The sequence below is a fragment of the Phacochoerus africanus genome, chromosome 12 (assembly GCF_016906955.1).
Source record: "Phacochoerus africanus isolate WHEZ1 chromosome 12, ROS_Pafr_v1, whole genome shotgun sequence".
Classification (NCBI taxonomy): domain Eukaryota; kingdom Metazoa; phylum Chordata; class Mammalia; order Artiodactyla; family Suidae; genus Phacochoerus; species Phacochoerus africanus.
The window spans coordinates 59,756,414-59,769,020 of record NC_062555.1 but is presented as its reverse complement, the minus strand read 5'-3'; the positions used below and the strand labels follow the sequence as shown (position 1 = coordinate 59,769,020).

Genomic DNA, 12,607 nt, shown 5'->3' with positions numbered 1-12,607 from the left:
AAGACATACACAGTTCAGAAACCTGGCCTTGTTTGTCTTCATTCGCAGGATTTTCCTCTTGTTTAATAACAGGCTGGGATGAGTTGGGTCTGTATGAGTCTCTCTAGCTTAATTTTGGTTTAGTTAATTCATTTTTGCCACTATTATCATACTGAAGTCCTTTATCAATTTTGAGAACAATTCTCTCTGTCCGGAGGAAAGTATTATGTGAGGGCCTTCGATGGAAAAGAAAGGCCATCTTTGTTCCATCCCACACCATGAACTTGAGGGCAGAGTAGCTGAGCTCCTCTGCCTACCAGCAGACGTAGAAAGATCTCATCCCTCCTTCACCGATGGCATTGACAATACAGGTTAAAATCCCTCAGCTATTATTTCAGAATTCTCGAAGATAGTGGCCTTATGAAGTACAGCGTTCAATTTTTACACATATTGTAAACCTTAGTTTTTCAAAGCAAGACTTTTTCATTTTTATTCATTTTAAAAAATCATACTTGAGTTCATCCTATTTCAGTTCAATTTAATCTCATTTTTCCATAGTGTGTCTTTAGTAGTTCTCCATTCTTTATATGAAGTTAGAGTCACAGGAGGTAATTGTACATTCTCTGTTACCAGTAATGAATGTAAAATAATTCTAGATAGAGAAATATCTATTCAGCTTTTAAAGTCACAAGTGAGGCAAATACTTGAGGTTTCTGTGTAACCCTCTTGGAAGTTTTCACATTAATCTTTTGTCATGGTAAGGGTTGCTAAAAAGGGACCCCGCAGCCATGCAGCCACATCTCAGGTGAAATAAATAAATCCATTTACTCCTGTCTTTCATCCTAGATTTTCTTTTCCAACCTATTTTCGATCATCTGTTCTGAGATCTTTCTAGCACCGCATGAAGACCTAACAAGGGTTAATTTTAGATAACATGAGTGCAAAACATATTCTCATCCTGAGGGTATTAAATGATAAAGCTTTCACAGGACTCTCTTGCAAGGAAAATGTTTTGTAGGACAGAAAATTTAGCAAAGTGTAGGTGGAATATAATGTTCCTTAAGAATGAATACAACTAAAAGCAAGTAGGCATAATTCTTGTGAAAACAAATTGTAAAAGATAAAAGACAAGACATGTGGGATTGAGATTTCCTGGACAAGTTAGTATGTTAGTATCATTTCAAAATTTTTAATTTTTTTTTTTGTCTTTTTTTTTGCTATTTCTTGGGCCGCTCCTGCAGCATATGGAGGTTCCCAGGCTAGGGGTCAAATCGGAGCAGTAGCCACCGGCCTATGCCAGAGCCACAGCAATGCTGGATCCGAGCCACATCTGCAACCTACACCACAGCTCACGGCAACGCCGGATCGTTAACCCACTGAGCAAGGGCAGGGGTCGAACCTGCAACCTTATGGTTCCTAGTCGGATTCGTTAACCACTGCTCCATGACGGGAACTCCTCATTTCAAAATTTTTAGACCTATTTTTAATATCTTTATTTTTGTCTATTTCTTCTTGCTAAATTATTGCCTGTGACTTATGTGGTGGCTGATTAGGCAAAATAGTCAAGATCTCACATGGCTTGTTTATTAACTGGCTTCCCATCAGAACTTCTGCTGTGCCTGGAATTCCAGCCCCAGGAAGTGGGTAGCTCTTCCTTTCTTCACTGAGGATGCTCTGTTCCAGTGTCAGTGAGCCCAGAAGGAGAACACCGTTAGCCACTCTCAATTAATGATAAATTGCCAGGAACTTCTTGTCATGCAGCCACTTATCTGAGAAGAAATGCCAAGTGGGTTTCACTCCCGATAAATGGGCTGAGTTTAGGCACCTGCAGGGCAAACTGCAGAGGCACGGGTCTTAAGGGAACAGCTCCTGAAAGCTGCTTCGAGAGGTATCGATTTACTTAGCTTTGGAAAAATCCAGAAGTTGGCAACCATAGCAAAATGTTAAATACTGGTGAATCTGCATAAATCATGTAGAGGGCTCTTTGTATGATTCTTGTAACTTTAATTTGAAATTACTTCTGAATAAAAAGTTTGTTTTTGTTTTGTTCTAAGAGCTGTTAGCAGAGGAGGATGAAGTGTTAAAATTGGACTTGGCCTAAATTTTCGTTTCACCCTGCAGTCAAGTTTTGAATTATTTAGTCACTTTTCTGATGAGCTTTGCCTGCAGCGAATTCCAAATTTTAACACATTTTTACCAAGCAAGTGCTCCCTGCCCAGATGTACATAGAAGCCAGTGCTGTGATGGGTGTTTGAGAAAGGAAAGAGCTTTATTGCGAGGAGATGAGGCAGGGCTCAGATTTTTCTCTCAGATCCAAGGCTGGGGCACAATTTGAGGGGCTAGGGGAATTTCAAATTGGAACCCAATTGGCTTGGCTAGCATCAAACTCCTTTGCACTGAAACTGAATTTTCCTCACCGAGGACCTCTCACTTTGTAAAGGGCTTCAGTAGCAACATTTCTATCCTTTGAGTTCCTTAAACCAAAGATTTTTGGTTCTAGAGTCAGCCTGGAGATACAGGTTCCTGTCTTGCACATATGCAGTGCAGTCTCTGTAAAACAACTCCAGGTTGGATTCATTAACAACCTGTTTTAAGGAAGCAAAGCCAATTTAAGCTGGTCAGTGTTTTTTACCCGCTGTTTCAATGTCAGTTGAGGGGCAGCTTGATATACTGTTTAAACATGTGGACTTAGAAACAGGCTGCCTGGATGTTAGCACCAGCTTTTGCCAACCACAAGCCGCGTGACTCAAAGTCTCTCATTTACTCTATTAATCACTTTCCTGCGCTATACAAGGGGAATGATAACAATACTTACCTTCTGAGGTTGTCGTTAGAATGAAATGATTTAACATTTGTACAATGCTTGAGACGTGGGCTGCTGGCACAGTGTAACAGATATCTGCTAGGATGGATACTAATCATTGCGCAAACACTTTAACTTTAAAACAGTCATTTTTCATTGGCAAGAAAGAAGGGAGGACAGGTTATAGTCCACTGAGGCAGGGGAGGGCCTTTTCAAATTGTAAAGGATAAATTCATAGGAATCGTTTTCCTGCCCTGCCCTGTTTAGGGATCACTGGTCAGGGAACTAACCAGAATGTCATTGCCCTCATGTGTACTGGGGCTGCAGAGAGGTTTTGCAAATCACTGGTTTAAAGGTGCTTGGCTGGGAAGTACTTCTTTACGTCTTAAAATAGGACATTTCAGGTCATATGGGTGCTACCAGGTGAAGTGAGATGATGGTATCCAGAATCACGTCTGTTTATCCTTTTCATTCATTTCATGCTCGCCAGTATCTTCTAACAGCACTGTTTTAGAATTTCACAGGCTATTTCTGTGACATAAAGCCTTGATGCTCCATGTGGGGTTCCTGGGGCCGTCTCGGTAGCACTGGGAGCCTGTTAGAAATGCAGAATTTTAGCCCCTTTCCCCCAGCACCTATCGAATCAGAATCTGTGTTTTACCAAGAGCCCTAAGTGATTGCTCTGCACACTCAGGTTTGAGAAACCTGGCAGAATTCACGACTTGGCTTCTAGAGCATGAAAAATCTGCAAGTGACTTCTGGTTCTCTCTCCCCCACCCTGCAAGGTCTTCTTTATGAAATCCTGTTTTACTCTCTTCTGCCCTTGAACAATCTTATGCTCTGCACCCTGCCTGAGTGGTAAATAGTCACATAACGAATTTGAATAATTCTCAAGACACACTATGTAGTCAAGCTACCATAAGCCAAGTGTTGCTGAGCACCATGTACTGTAAGAGGTCAAAATATATGATGATAGTTCAATTAATCTCAAGTTCCTATGAGCAAGCACCAGGTAACTGCAAAATGGTTACATTTTGTGTTTTAATTTATGTGTCGTCCCATGCAGAGTGTCATTCAATATTCAGAGTTAATTAAGTTCTCAGTTCTATTGTAAAAAAAGTGCTGAAGCAGTTAGAATTTCTAGCTCCGAAAATCAATTCAATTGATGGACTTTATTTCCAAAAGGAGCCACTCCCTTGTCTGCATATTTGCATATTGATTAATCCCTTTGCATGAACATTTTGATCTTTTAATTAGGTTTCCAGTGTTTTCAGTCACTGGATTAACGACCCATGTCCTGTTCACCCTTTCCTGAGTGTGAGAGTTGGTTAAAATCCCATTTTATAAAAAATCCTATGTGGCAGAAGTGTTTCAAATTATCCTGCCCAATGCAACTACTTTATATTCTGGAATATACTCAGTTCATTTACGGCCTAGAAGCAGGATCTCACTTTAGGCTATATCCAAAGAGCATACAGGAGTTCCCCTTGTGGCTCAAGGACCCAAAGTTTTCTCTATGAGGATGTGGGTTTGATCCCTGGCCTCACTCAGTGGGTTAAGGATCCAGGGTTGCCACAAGCCGCGGCATACACACAGATGTGGCTTGGATCTGCCGTTGCTGTGGCTGTGGTGTAGGCTAGAAGCTGCAGCTCTGATTCACCCCCTAGCCTGGGAACTTACTTCTCTATGCTAAAGGTAGAGCCTGAAAAAAATAAATAAATAAAAAGAAGAAGAAGGAGAAGAAGAAGCAGCTTATATTGCTGTTGCCCACAAGTAAACACCTATCTGTGGTCCGTTTTCTTTCTTAAGTAGCTGCTTATTTTGGAAACACTGATTTACATTTTTCCATCTAGGTCTGTACATACGTACATGTGTACATACTCCTTTATACCATGCTACTCTTTCAGTTTATGTTACTTTTATAAGTGAATATATTTGTTAAATAGGTGAATAAACCAGTGAAAGGCCATTACCATTGAGATTCGGATAAATAAATAAACAAATAAATAAATAATCTGTAAATTTAGAAAACAGGCCCCTGGATCAATCCTTGGAGGATAAGAAATGGAAGCATCAGATCCTCAAACATGCGCAGAAGAGTCGTTGAGGCCGTGCCCATCACCTGGCGCAAAGACCCCACCATATTGTGCTCTGCCCTCACCGCGGCTGCACCCCGCGTGACACTGTTGGGAGGCTGCTCTGTTCCTTCCTCAGATTTTCTTTCCCTGTGTGGCTTTTGCCTCCGGCATCTGGAAGCTTTCTGGCTATTTGCATTATTATTGTATTTTAAAGAAAACTTAGTGATGTCTACCGAGAACAAAAAATGAATCACGGACAATGCTAAGAGTGCCAGCTAGAAGACACAGTTATGGAAGTTTGGATGGATAAGAGGTAGGAAAAGAACCACCTGGTATAAAAGAAGGAAGATAGAATGATATAGTCCCCAAGACTCAAGAGTTTTGGAGTCAGGCCATATTGGTATTGAAATCCTGGCTCTACTGCTTCTGATGGCTTGAATTTATTACTTGTCCTTTTTTGCAACGTTTTCTTTTGAAATAATTTCAGACTTAAAAATTATTGAGTTTCCATATAGCTTTCATCAAGCTTCCCCAAATATTAACACCTTACATACTTATGGTACAATTATCAATACCAAGAAATTAACGTTGGTGTGATACTCTTAACTAGTCTGTAGGCCTTATTCCATTTTGCTAATTGTCCCAAAATCATCCTTTTTTTTTTTTTAATCAAGAATCTAATCCAGGATCCACACTGCATTTATTTGTCAAATCTCCTAGTCTCCTTCAATCTACAACAGGTTCTCCGCCTTTATCTTTAAGGAACTTAACATTTTGAAGAGTGTTGTCCAGTTATTTTGTACAGCGATCCTGATTTGGGGTTTGTCTTTTGCTACTTCATGATTAATCACGGGTCTCTATTTTGGGCAAGAACACCATGGGAATGGTACTTTGTCTTTCGTCATGCATCTCATCAGGAGGAATGTGATGTCACTATGCCTCCTTTCTGGTGATGTTAACTTTTTTTGGGGGGTGGTAACCCCAGCATGTAGAAGTTCCCAGGCTAGGGGTCAAACCTGAGGCACAGCAGTGACCCCAAGCTGCTGCAGCGACAATACCAACTCCTTAACCCACTGAGCTACAAAAGAATTCCCTGGTGATACTAACTTCAGTCACCTGCATAAGGTGATTTCTGCAGATTTTGTCTCTTCACTGTAAACTTACTATTTTTCCTTTTGTAATTATCAAGTATCTTTTTGAGAGATACTTTTTGCATACAAACATCCTATTGTCATACTTTCACCTTCTAATTTTAGTGTTCATACTTGCTAAATGCAGGCAAAATACTTAGCATATGGTCTGGTATATTAAATGCTAATTCCATTCTTCTATCACCCATAAATACACTAGTTATGAGCATTTCACTATAACAAAAATGAGGATGTCCAGCATTGCTGAGGAACCTAATGCCTAATTGTGATATGATTTCATTTGAAAAGCAATTTGCCTACATAGGCTTTAGAAACGACATATATCAAATCATTTCCATCGATTTATTAGGAATCAAGTAGGGAACTATGTTTAGGAAACTAGTTTTAAGGAACTATTGCTATGCTAGACACTCTTAGGTACGTAATATGATATTAACCATTGACTTGGTGCTTTGAAGGTCCAGGTGTCATTTGACCATTTGATCCTTAAAATAACCCTTTAAAGAAATTTCTTGATTACAGATGAGCAAACTATGCCTTAAAGAGGTTAAATGATTTATAAAATTATACAACTACTTAGTACCAAAGCTAGGATGTAATTTCAAGTCTGTCTGACTCCAAAACCATGCTACTTCATTCAAAAATTAGGAAAGGACCATTGAAAATTTAAAAATAAAGCCCTATCTAGTTCCACTAAAAGAAGATTGTAAAATATGCGTCTTATGGTTAACAAAGGAATAAGACTGTAATAGTTTATTCTGAGCATCTATAGGTGAATGAATTTTATGTGGAACTTTGTCAGGTTCAAGAAAGTCAAATTGTTTTGTGCATCATGGAAGAATATATCACATCCCTATTATGGAATTACATTTATTCATAGTTATCTATAAAAAGTTATTTAATAAGAATGGTATTTCAATAATTTTTACTTATTAGAGGTATAAATATTACTGGAAATACGATAATTTATTCAGGTATATCAAATGAGAGCCAGTAAGTATCACTAGAAATATCCATGTAAATAAAACCAAAATTTTTTTTCTTAAAATTTGTAATTCCTCTCAAAGTTAATATTTGGCATAAATAAACTGAAAATTATATGACTCCAATTTATTTGGCCTATGTTTTTATTTTATTTTATTTTTTGTCTTTCCTAGGGCCGCTCCTGCAGCATATGGAGGTTCCCAGGCTAGGGGTCTAATTGGAGCTATAGCTGCCAGCCTGCACCACAGCCACAGCAACGTGGGATCCGAACCGAATCTGCAAACTACACCACAGCTCATGGCAACGCCGGATCCTAAACCCACTGAGCACGGCCAGGGATCGAACCCACAACCTCATGGTTCCTAGTCAGATTGTTTACCACTGGGCCACAACAGGAGCTCCTATTTGGCCTATGTTTTTAAACTGTTTTTGAATAAAATAACTCACATCTCCCTTTGCTAATCATCGTCATCATCCCACCTATTTGACAGCTTTAGGAAACAAACATGAAATTATTTGAGTGAATTAAAAATAAAATATTAAAATATATGTACAGAAATTAATAATTAATTGATGAATTCATTTTTAAATAAAATGGATACTGCCTATAGTCTCTGGACCCTTTGCTGTCATGAACACCTGAGATCAGCAATTGCAAAAAGATTAGTTACTATGAATTTTTTTTCCATGAGCAGCTCTCATCAAGAGTCTACCTCATAAGGATGGCAAAGCCTAAGGGAATCAGAAAAGTGTATCTTAATTACTGTAAATAAGAAACTGTCTTAAAACCAAAGGTAGTTTTTATTGATGACATTTTAAATTGCTTTTAGGATTATAAATGTGCACACTCCAGATTCTTAATCTTATTAGGAGGTTTCTGTCTTAAAGGTCTTTCAGGCATTGACTAATTAATTTATCTTTGTAATACCACTGAGAAATAGGCAAACAAGTTAAACTGGAATTATGTTTACACAGAATTATAATTCCTGTGTTATTAAAAAAGACTTAGCAGAGATCATAATAATTAGTCAGAAACCAGATAGCAATAGGCATAAGAAAAGTACATAAGAAAGGCAACAAAGGAGTTCCCGTCATGGCTCAGCGGTTAACAAATTCGAGCAGGAACCATGAGGTTTGTGAGTTAGATCCCTGGCCTTGCTCAGTGGATTAAGGATCTGGCATGGCCGTGAGCTGTGGTGTAGGTTGCAGGTGTGGCTCGGATCCCACATTGCTGTGGCTCTGGCGTAGGCTGGTGGTTGCAGCTCCGGTTGGACCCCTAGCTTGGGAACCTCCATATGCCACGAGTATGGCCCTAGAAAAGGACAAAAAAGACAAAAGAAGAAAAAAAAAAAGAAAGGCAATAAAGAGGTGCACATGCACTTAGAAATATGTGGGTATAGCCCTAATTTCCTCTGACAGTCTGTTCCCAACAGTGATTTCATGGGCCATGTCGTGAGATGGCTTCATGGGGTTTTGAAGTCACAGTTCTGTATGGCTGTACCTGCCAGAAATGTGCATGGACCACCAGAACCTATATACTTTTGCAAACATTTCAAAAATGTTCCATAAATTAATTTTCCTCCATATGATACTTCCTATGCTTTTCTCGAAATTTTGGTACCGCTCCTTTCCAATAGCTAACTTTCTGCAGAATATAAGGAATTAGCAATTTCAGTTAATTTTATTTATGTCACACATGCTTGTTACAGTTTCCCTCCTGAGTTTTTATTTTGTATTTTTCCCAGACTGTTAATTAATTTATTGTGTCTTCACATGACAATTATCCTAAACCTGTTTCCCTTTTACGTTGGATATTTCTTATGAGATGAGATTCAAATAGGATATGGTTCACCATTTGTCATGTACTCCAAATAAATCAACTAAATTTCAATATTCTGTTTCTTTTTATCTAAAGGGGCTTTTTCGTGACAATGTTCAGGGTTCTGTTCGCCTTTCTGGTTGCAGAAGGGTCCTTTATTACATATATAGTTTCTGTTTGTTTTGATTTTTTATCATGTCATTAAAGGAGGGATAATAAATTAGTTACACACAAAGTCTTCTCACACCTAACCAAAATAGCTCTTCTTCCTGTAGTTATCATCTCAGCTGATGGATAATGGTCCACCAGTCACCCAGGTGAAACCCTGGCCCATATTCTAGACTGTTATCCTTCCTTCCCAACTTTTTTCATCCAATTAATCATAATCCTTCCAGTTGTACCTCTACATATATATATATATATATTTTTTTTTTTTTGCCTTTTGTCTTTTGTCTTTTTGTTGTTGTTGTTGCTATTTCTTGGGCTGCTCCCGCGGCATATGGAGGTTCCCAGGCCAGGGGTCGAATCGGAGCTGTAGCCACCGGCCTACGCCAGAGCCACAGCAACGCGGCATCCGAGCCGCGTCTGCAACCTACGCCACAGCTCACAGCAACGCCAGATCGTTAACCCACTGAGCAAGGGCAAGGACCGAACCTGCAACCTCATGGTTCCTAGTCGGATTCGTTAACCACTGCGCCACGACGGGAACTCCCCTCTACATATATTTTTACCATCCTTTCCACTCCCATGCCTTCAGGTCTCATCTGAATAGCTGCTGGTTGTTCCTTTTAAAGAGCTTCGGTGCCCTCTCCTCTAGGTTAAGTGTCCTCTCTGGGTCCTTACTCTGACCCTGCCTGGTCCTAATTGTTTATCCTTCTGCGATGCTCTCCTGCATCACCTCTGAACTCTTTGAAGGCAGGAACGGGAGTGGGACTTACTCGTTGTTTGATGCTCAGCCCCTTGATTTAGTGCCTGGTACATATACGTTTTTGAATAAATGATTTTTGACTCCCTGAATGAATGACTGAACAAACAAAACTTTCCTTTAGCTCCCCCCAATGCCTGTTTTATATATACCCCATACTGAGAAAATAATGATCCAGTTACCCAGGGGTGATCGTATTGAATATACAGCAGATGCTTTCAAGGATCATCTTCCAAACAAACTATCCGCTCCAAGTCCTATGTCAGCATAAGGGTACCAAACCACGGCAAGGTTTAAAGACTTGAAAGCCATGACCTTATTCAATATTATATTGAATATATAGCATTACAGTTGATGAATATATAGCATCAAAGCACTTCCTGAAATTCTAGTGCTTATTTGTTTTTGTTTATGTTTTAGTGATTTGCGTGTGTGTGCATGTCTGTGTGTGTATGTATTACCTGAGCTCAAATTTTTGTTTGCCACTTAAGCCACTCTTAACCACTCTGATGCTGAGTTAGTTTCCCTTTGAACCAATTATAATCTGAACCCCATGTGATTATTTTCTGTTGCATGTATATAAGGAGAATGTTAGGTGAGACACAGTAGGAAGTATAAATTGAGCTAAGAAGTCACTGTCGTTCTCTGAGGCTGTGACACCTAGTGGTCCCTGTTGATGCTTTGCCCCGTATCCCATCTCCCTGCCTGGCTGCTCGCAGTATGTGGAAATTTCTGGGCCAGGGCTTGAACCCAAGGCAAGATAACTGCTGAATCTTTAACTGCTAGGCCACCAAGGGAACTCTGAGGAGGCAGTTTCTAACACACTGCCAACTTCCCAACTTAAGTGCTGTGGCTCTTTTTTCTGCCTGAGGGTGCAAGCATGTGCAACCCTGAGGAAGAAGCAAGTCAACTGCCCACAGGGGCAGCCTCTGATCAGTAGGCGATGGGAGTTGACGGATAAATGTCCTAGGCTCGGGACCTCCAGTGAGATGATTCTGAGGCATATTTCTCCTCCTGTTTCTCAGAGGGTCTCCTAGATGAGACCTGACTATAGTGGTAATTCATCCAGTAATGTGCCTGTTACTGGTTTTTCTCTTTTCCTTGTCTCGCTTTACCCACCTCCTTTAGCAAATGCTTTCAGGGGTCATCTTCCACACAAACTCCCTGCTCCAAGTCCTATGTCAGGGCAAGGGTCCCAAACCCACTAAGGCAAGGTTTAAAGAAATACGAAAGCCATGACCAACCAAGGTTGAGAGACCATTATAGTCGTAAGAGACATCATGCCGAAGTCCCAGAGCCCAGGGTTAAGAGTGACTATTTCAAGGAACTAAAAATATTTCTAGAAGGTTGGTTGGAACAGAGAATGCGAAGGGGGAATCATGAGGTAGCCGGGGACCAATTAACAGTAAGTCTTAGAACTCATTTTCAGTATTTTAGCATGATTCCAGGAGCGATGGGATTCTAGATTGAATGATTGGAAGCCTGGGAATGATATGCTCAATAGTATGGGGAATGAATTCGGAGGGAAATGGAGCCAAGACACTTGTGAGCAAGTTATTGGGAGAAAAGTGACCTGTACTTGGGAAAGGGTACCAGTAATATGTGAAGAGAAATGGGTAGATTTCATACCTATTGAGACGGTAACACATTTCTAAATTGCCGTTGATATTTCTTATCAGCGTGAAGCAGGTCATGATAATGACTAAGCTAAGCTGGTCACTTAAATAGGGAAAGATTCCAATCGCTGCTGTTGTGCTTCAGGATAATATAGAGTATGTTTTCCTTGAGAACTTGTTTACTTCTCAAAAAAAAAAAATCTTTAACTTATGTATGTGTTTATCTCAATTTTATCCTAAGAAATATTTATATATTTGTTCTACCTGAGAAACTCATATTATATTCCTCTGGTTCATCTTTGGTAGTAATTGATAGAGTTTGGTAGTGATGGATGTTTAAACCAAACTCCTGTTCAGAAAGTGAGAATGCCAAAGGGCTGTAAATGTTACTAATGTTCTCAGGAACGTGGAAGTAAATTGAAATGATGGAGGACAATATACTACAGAGAGTGCCTTTATAAAATCGTATCTGATGTCGTCTTTGAAATGTGTGATTTGGCCACTGAAGTTTTTATTTTAGGGTTATCAGTAACCATTCGTTTCAGTTAGTGCAGTGGAAATAGATTTTGTTTTTCCCATTAGTCAGCATAAAATTAAAATGGTGGTAAGCCCTTTCTGAAGAAAGGAAGGAAAAAAATGAAAGTCATTATAAATTTTGAATGATTAATATTGTGCCAAATAAGTCATTAGAAATCTCTGATGGATATAAAAAAGCAATCATTTACACACCCTGAAAAGAGCTCAATTCAATCTCGCTATGCTTCTCTATTTTTTAAAATTTGTATGTTGGGAGAGGTATAATATAGAAATTGTTGGATTTTAACCTAACAGCCTTTTACTCTATGTGGTATGTTCATGCTGTTGGGCTCTAAGTCAGCCAAGTAATTTCTCTATGGATCCTTTTATTTCAGTTGATCATCTTTATTACAGCTCACTATTTTTCTTGTTTTTTTTCCTGTCTTATAATAATATATCTGGTTCATATCATGTCGAACACACAAAAAATGGTGTTTCTTTTCCTTTGGTTTTCTTTATGTTTTTTTTTTTTTACATATATATATGTATATATATATACACACACACGTATAATGTATAACAATAAAATATTTTATAACTATAGATATAGATATCCAAAACTTCAGACCCTTTTTTTAGAAAAAAAAGAGGGGCAAAATTTATGAACTCTCCAGTCGTCCTCTATGCAAAGTAAAAGCAGCTTTCTAGTAACCAGCATTTTTTTATTCTTTGACTC

At 39.1% G+C, this 12,607-nt stretch overlaps 1 protein-coding gene across 1 annotated transcript in view; it reads left to right on the top strand.

Annotated features, from left to right (window-relative positions):
- The window catches only part of PLXDC2 (plexin domain containing 2), a 407,227-nt gene that overhangs the window by 213,274 nt on the left and 181,346 nt on the right, over positions 1 to 12,607 (top strand). The window lies entirely within an intron of this gene.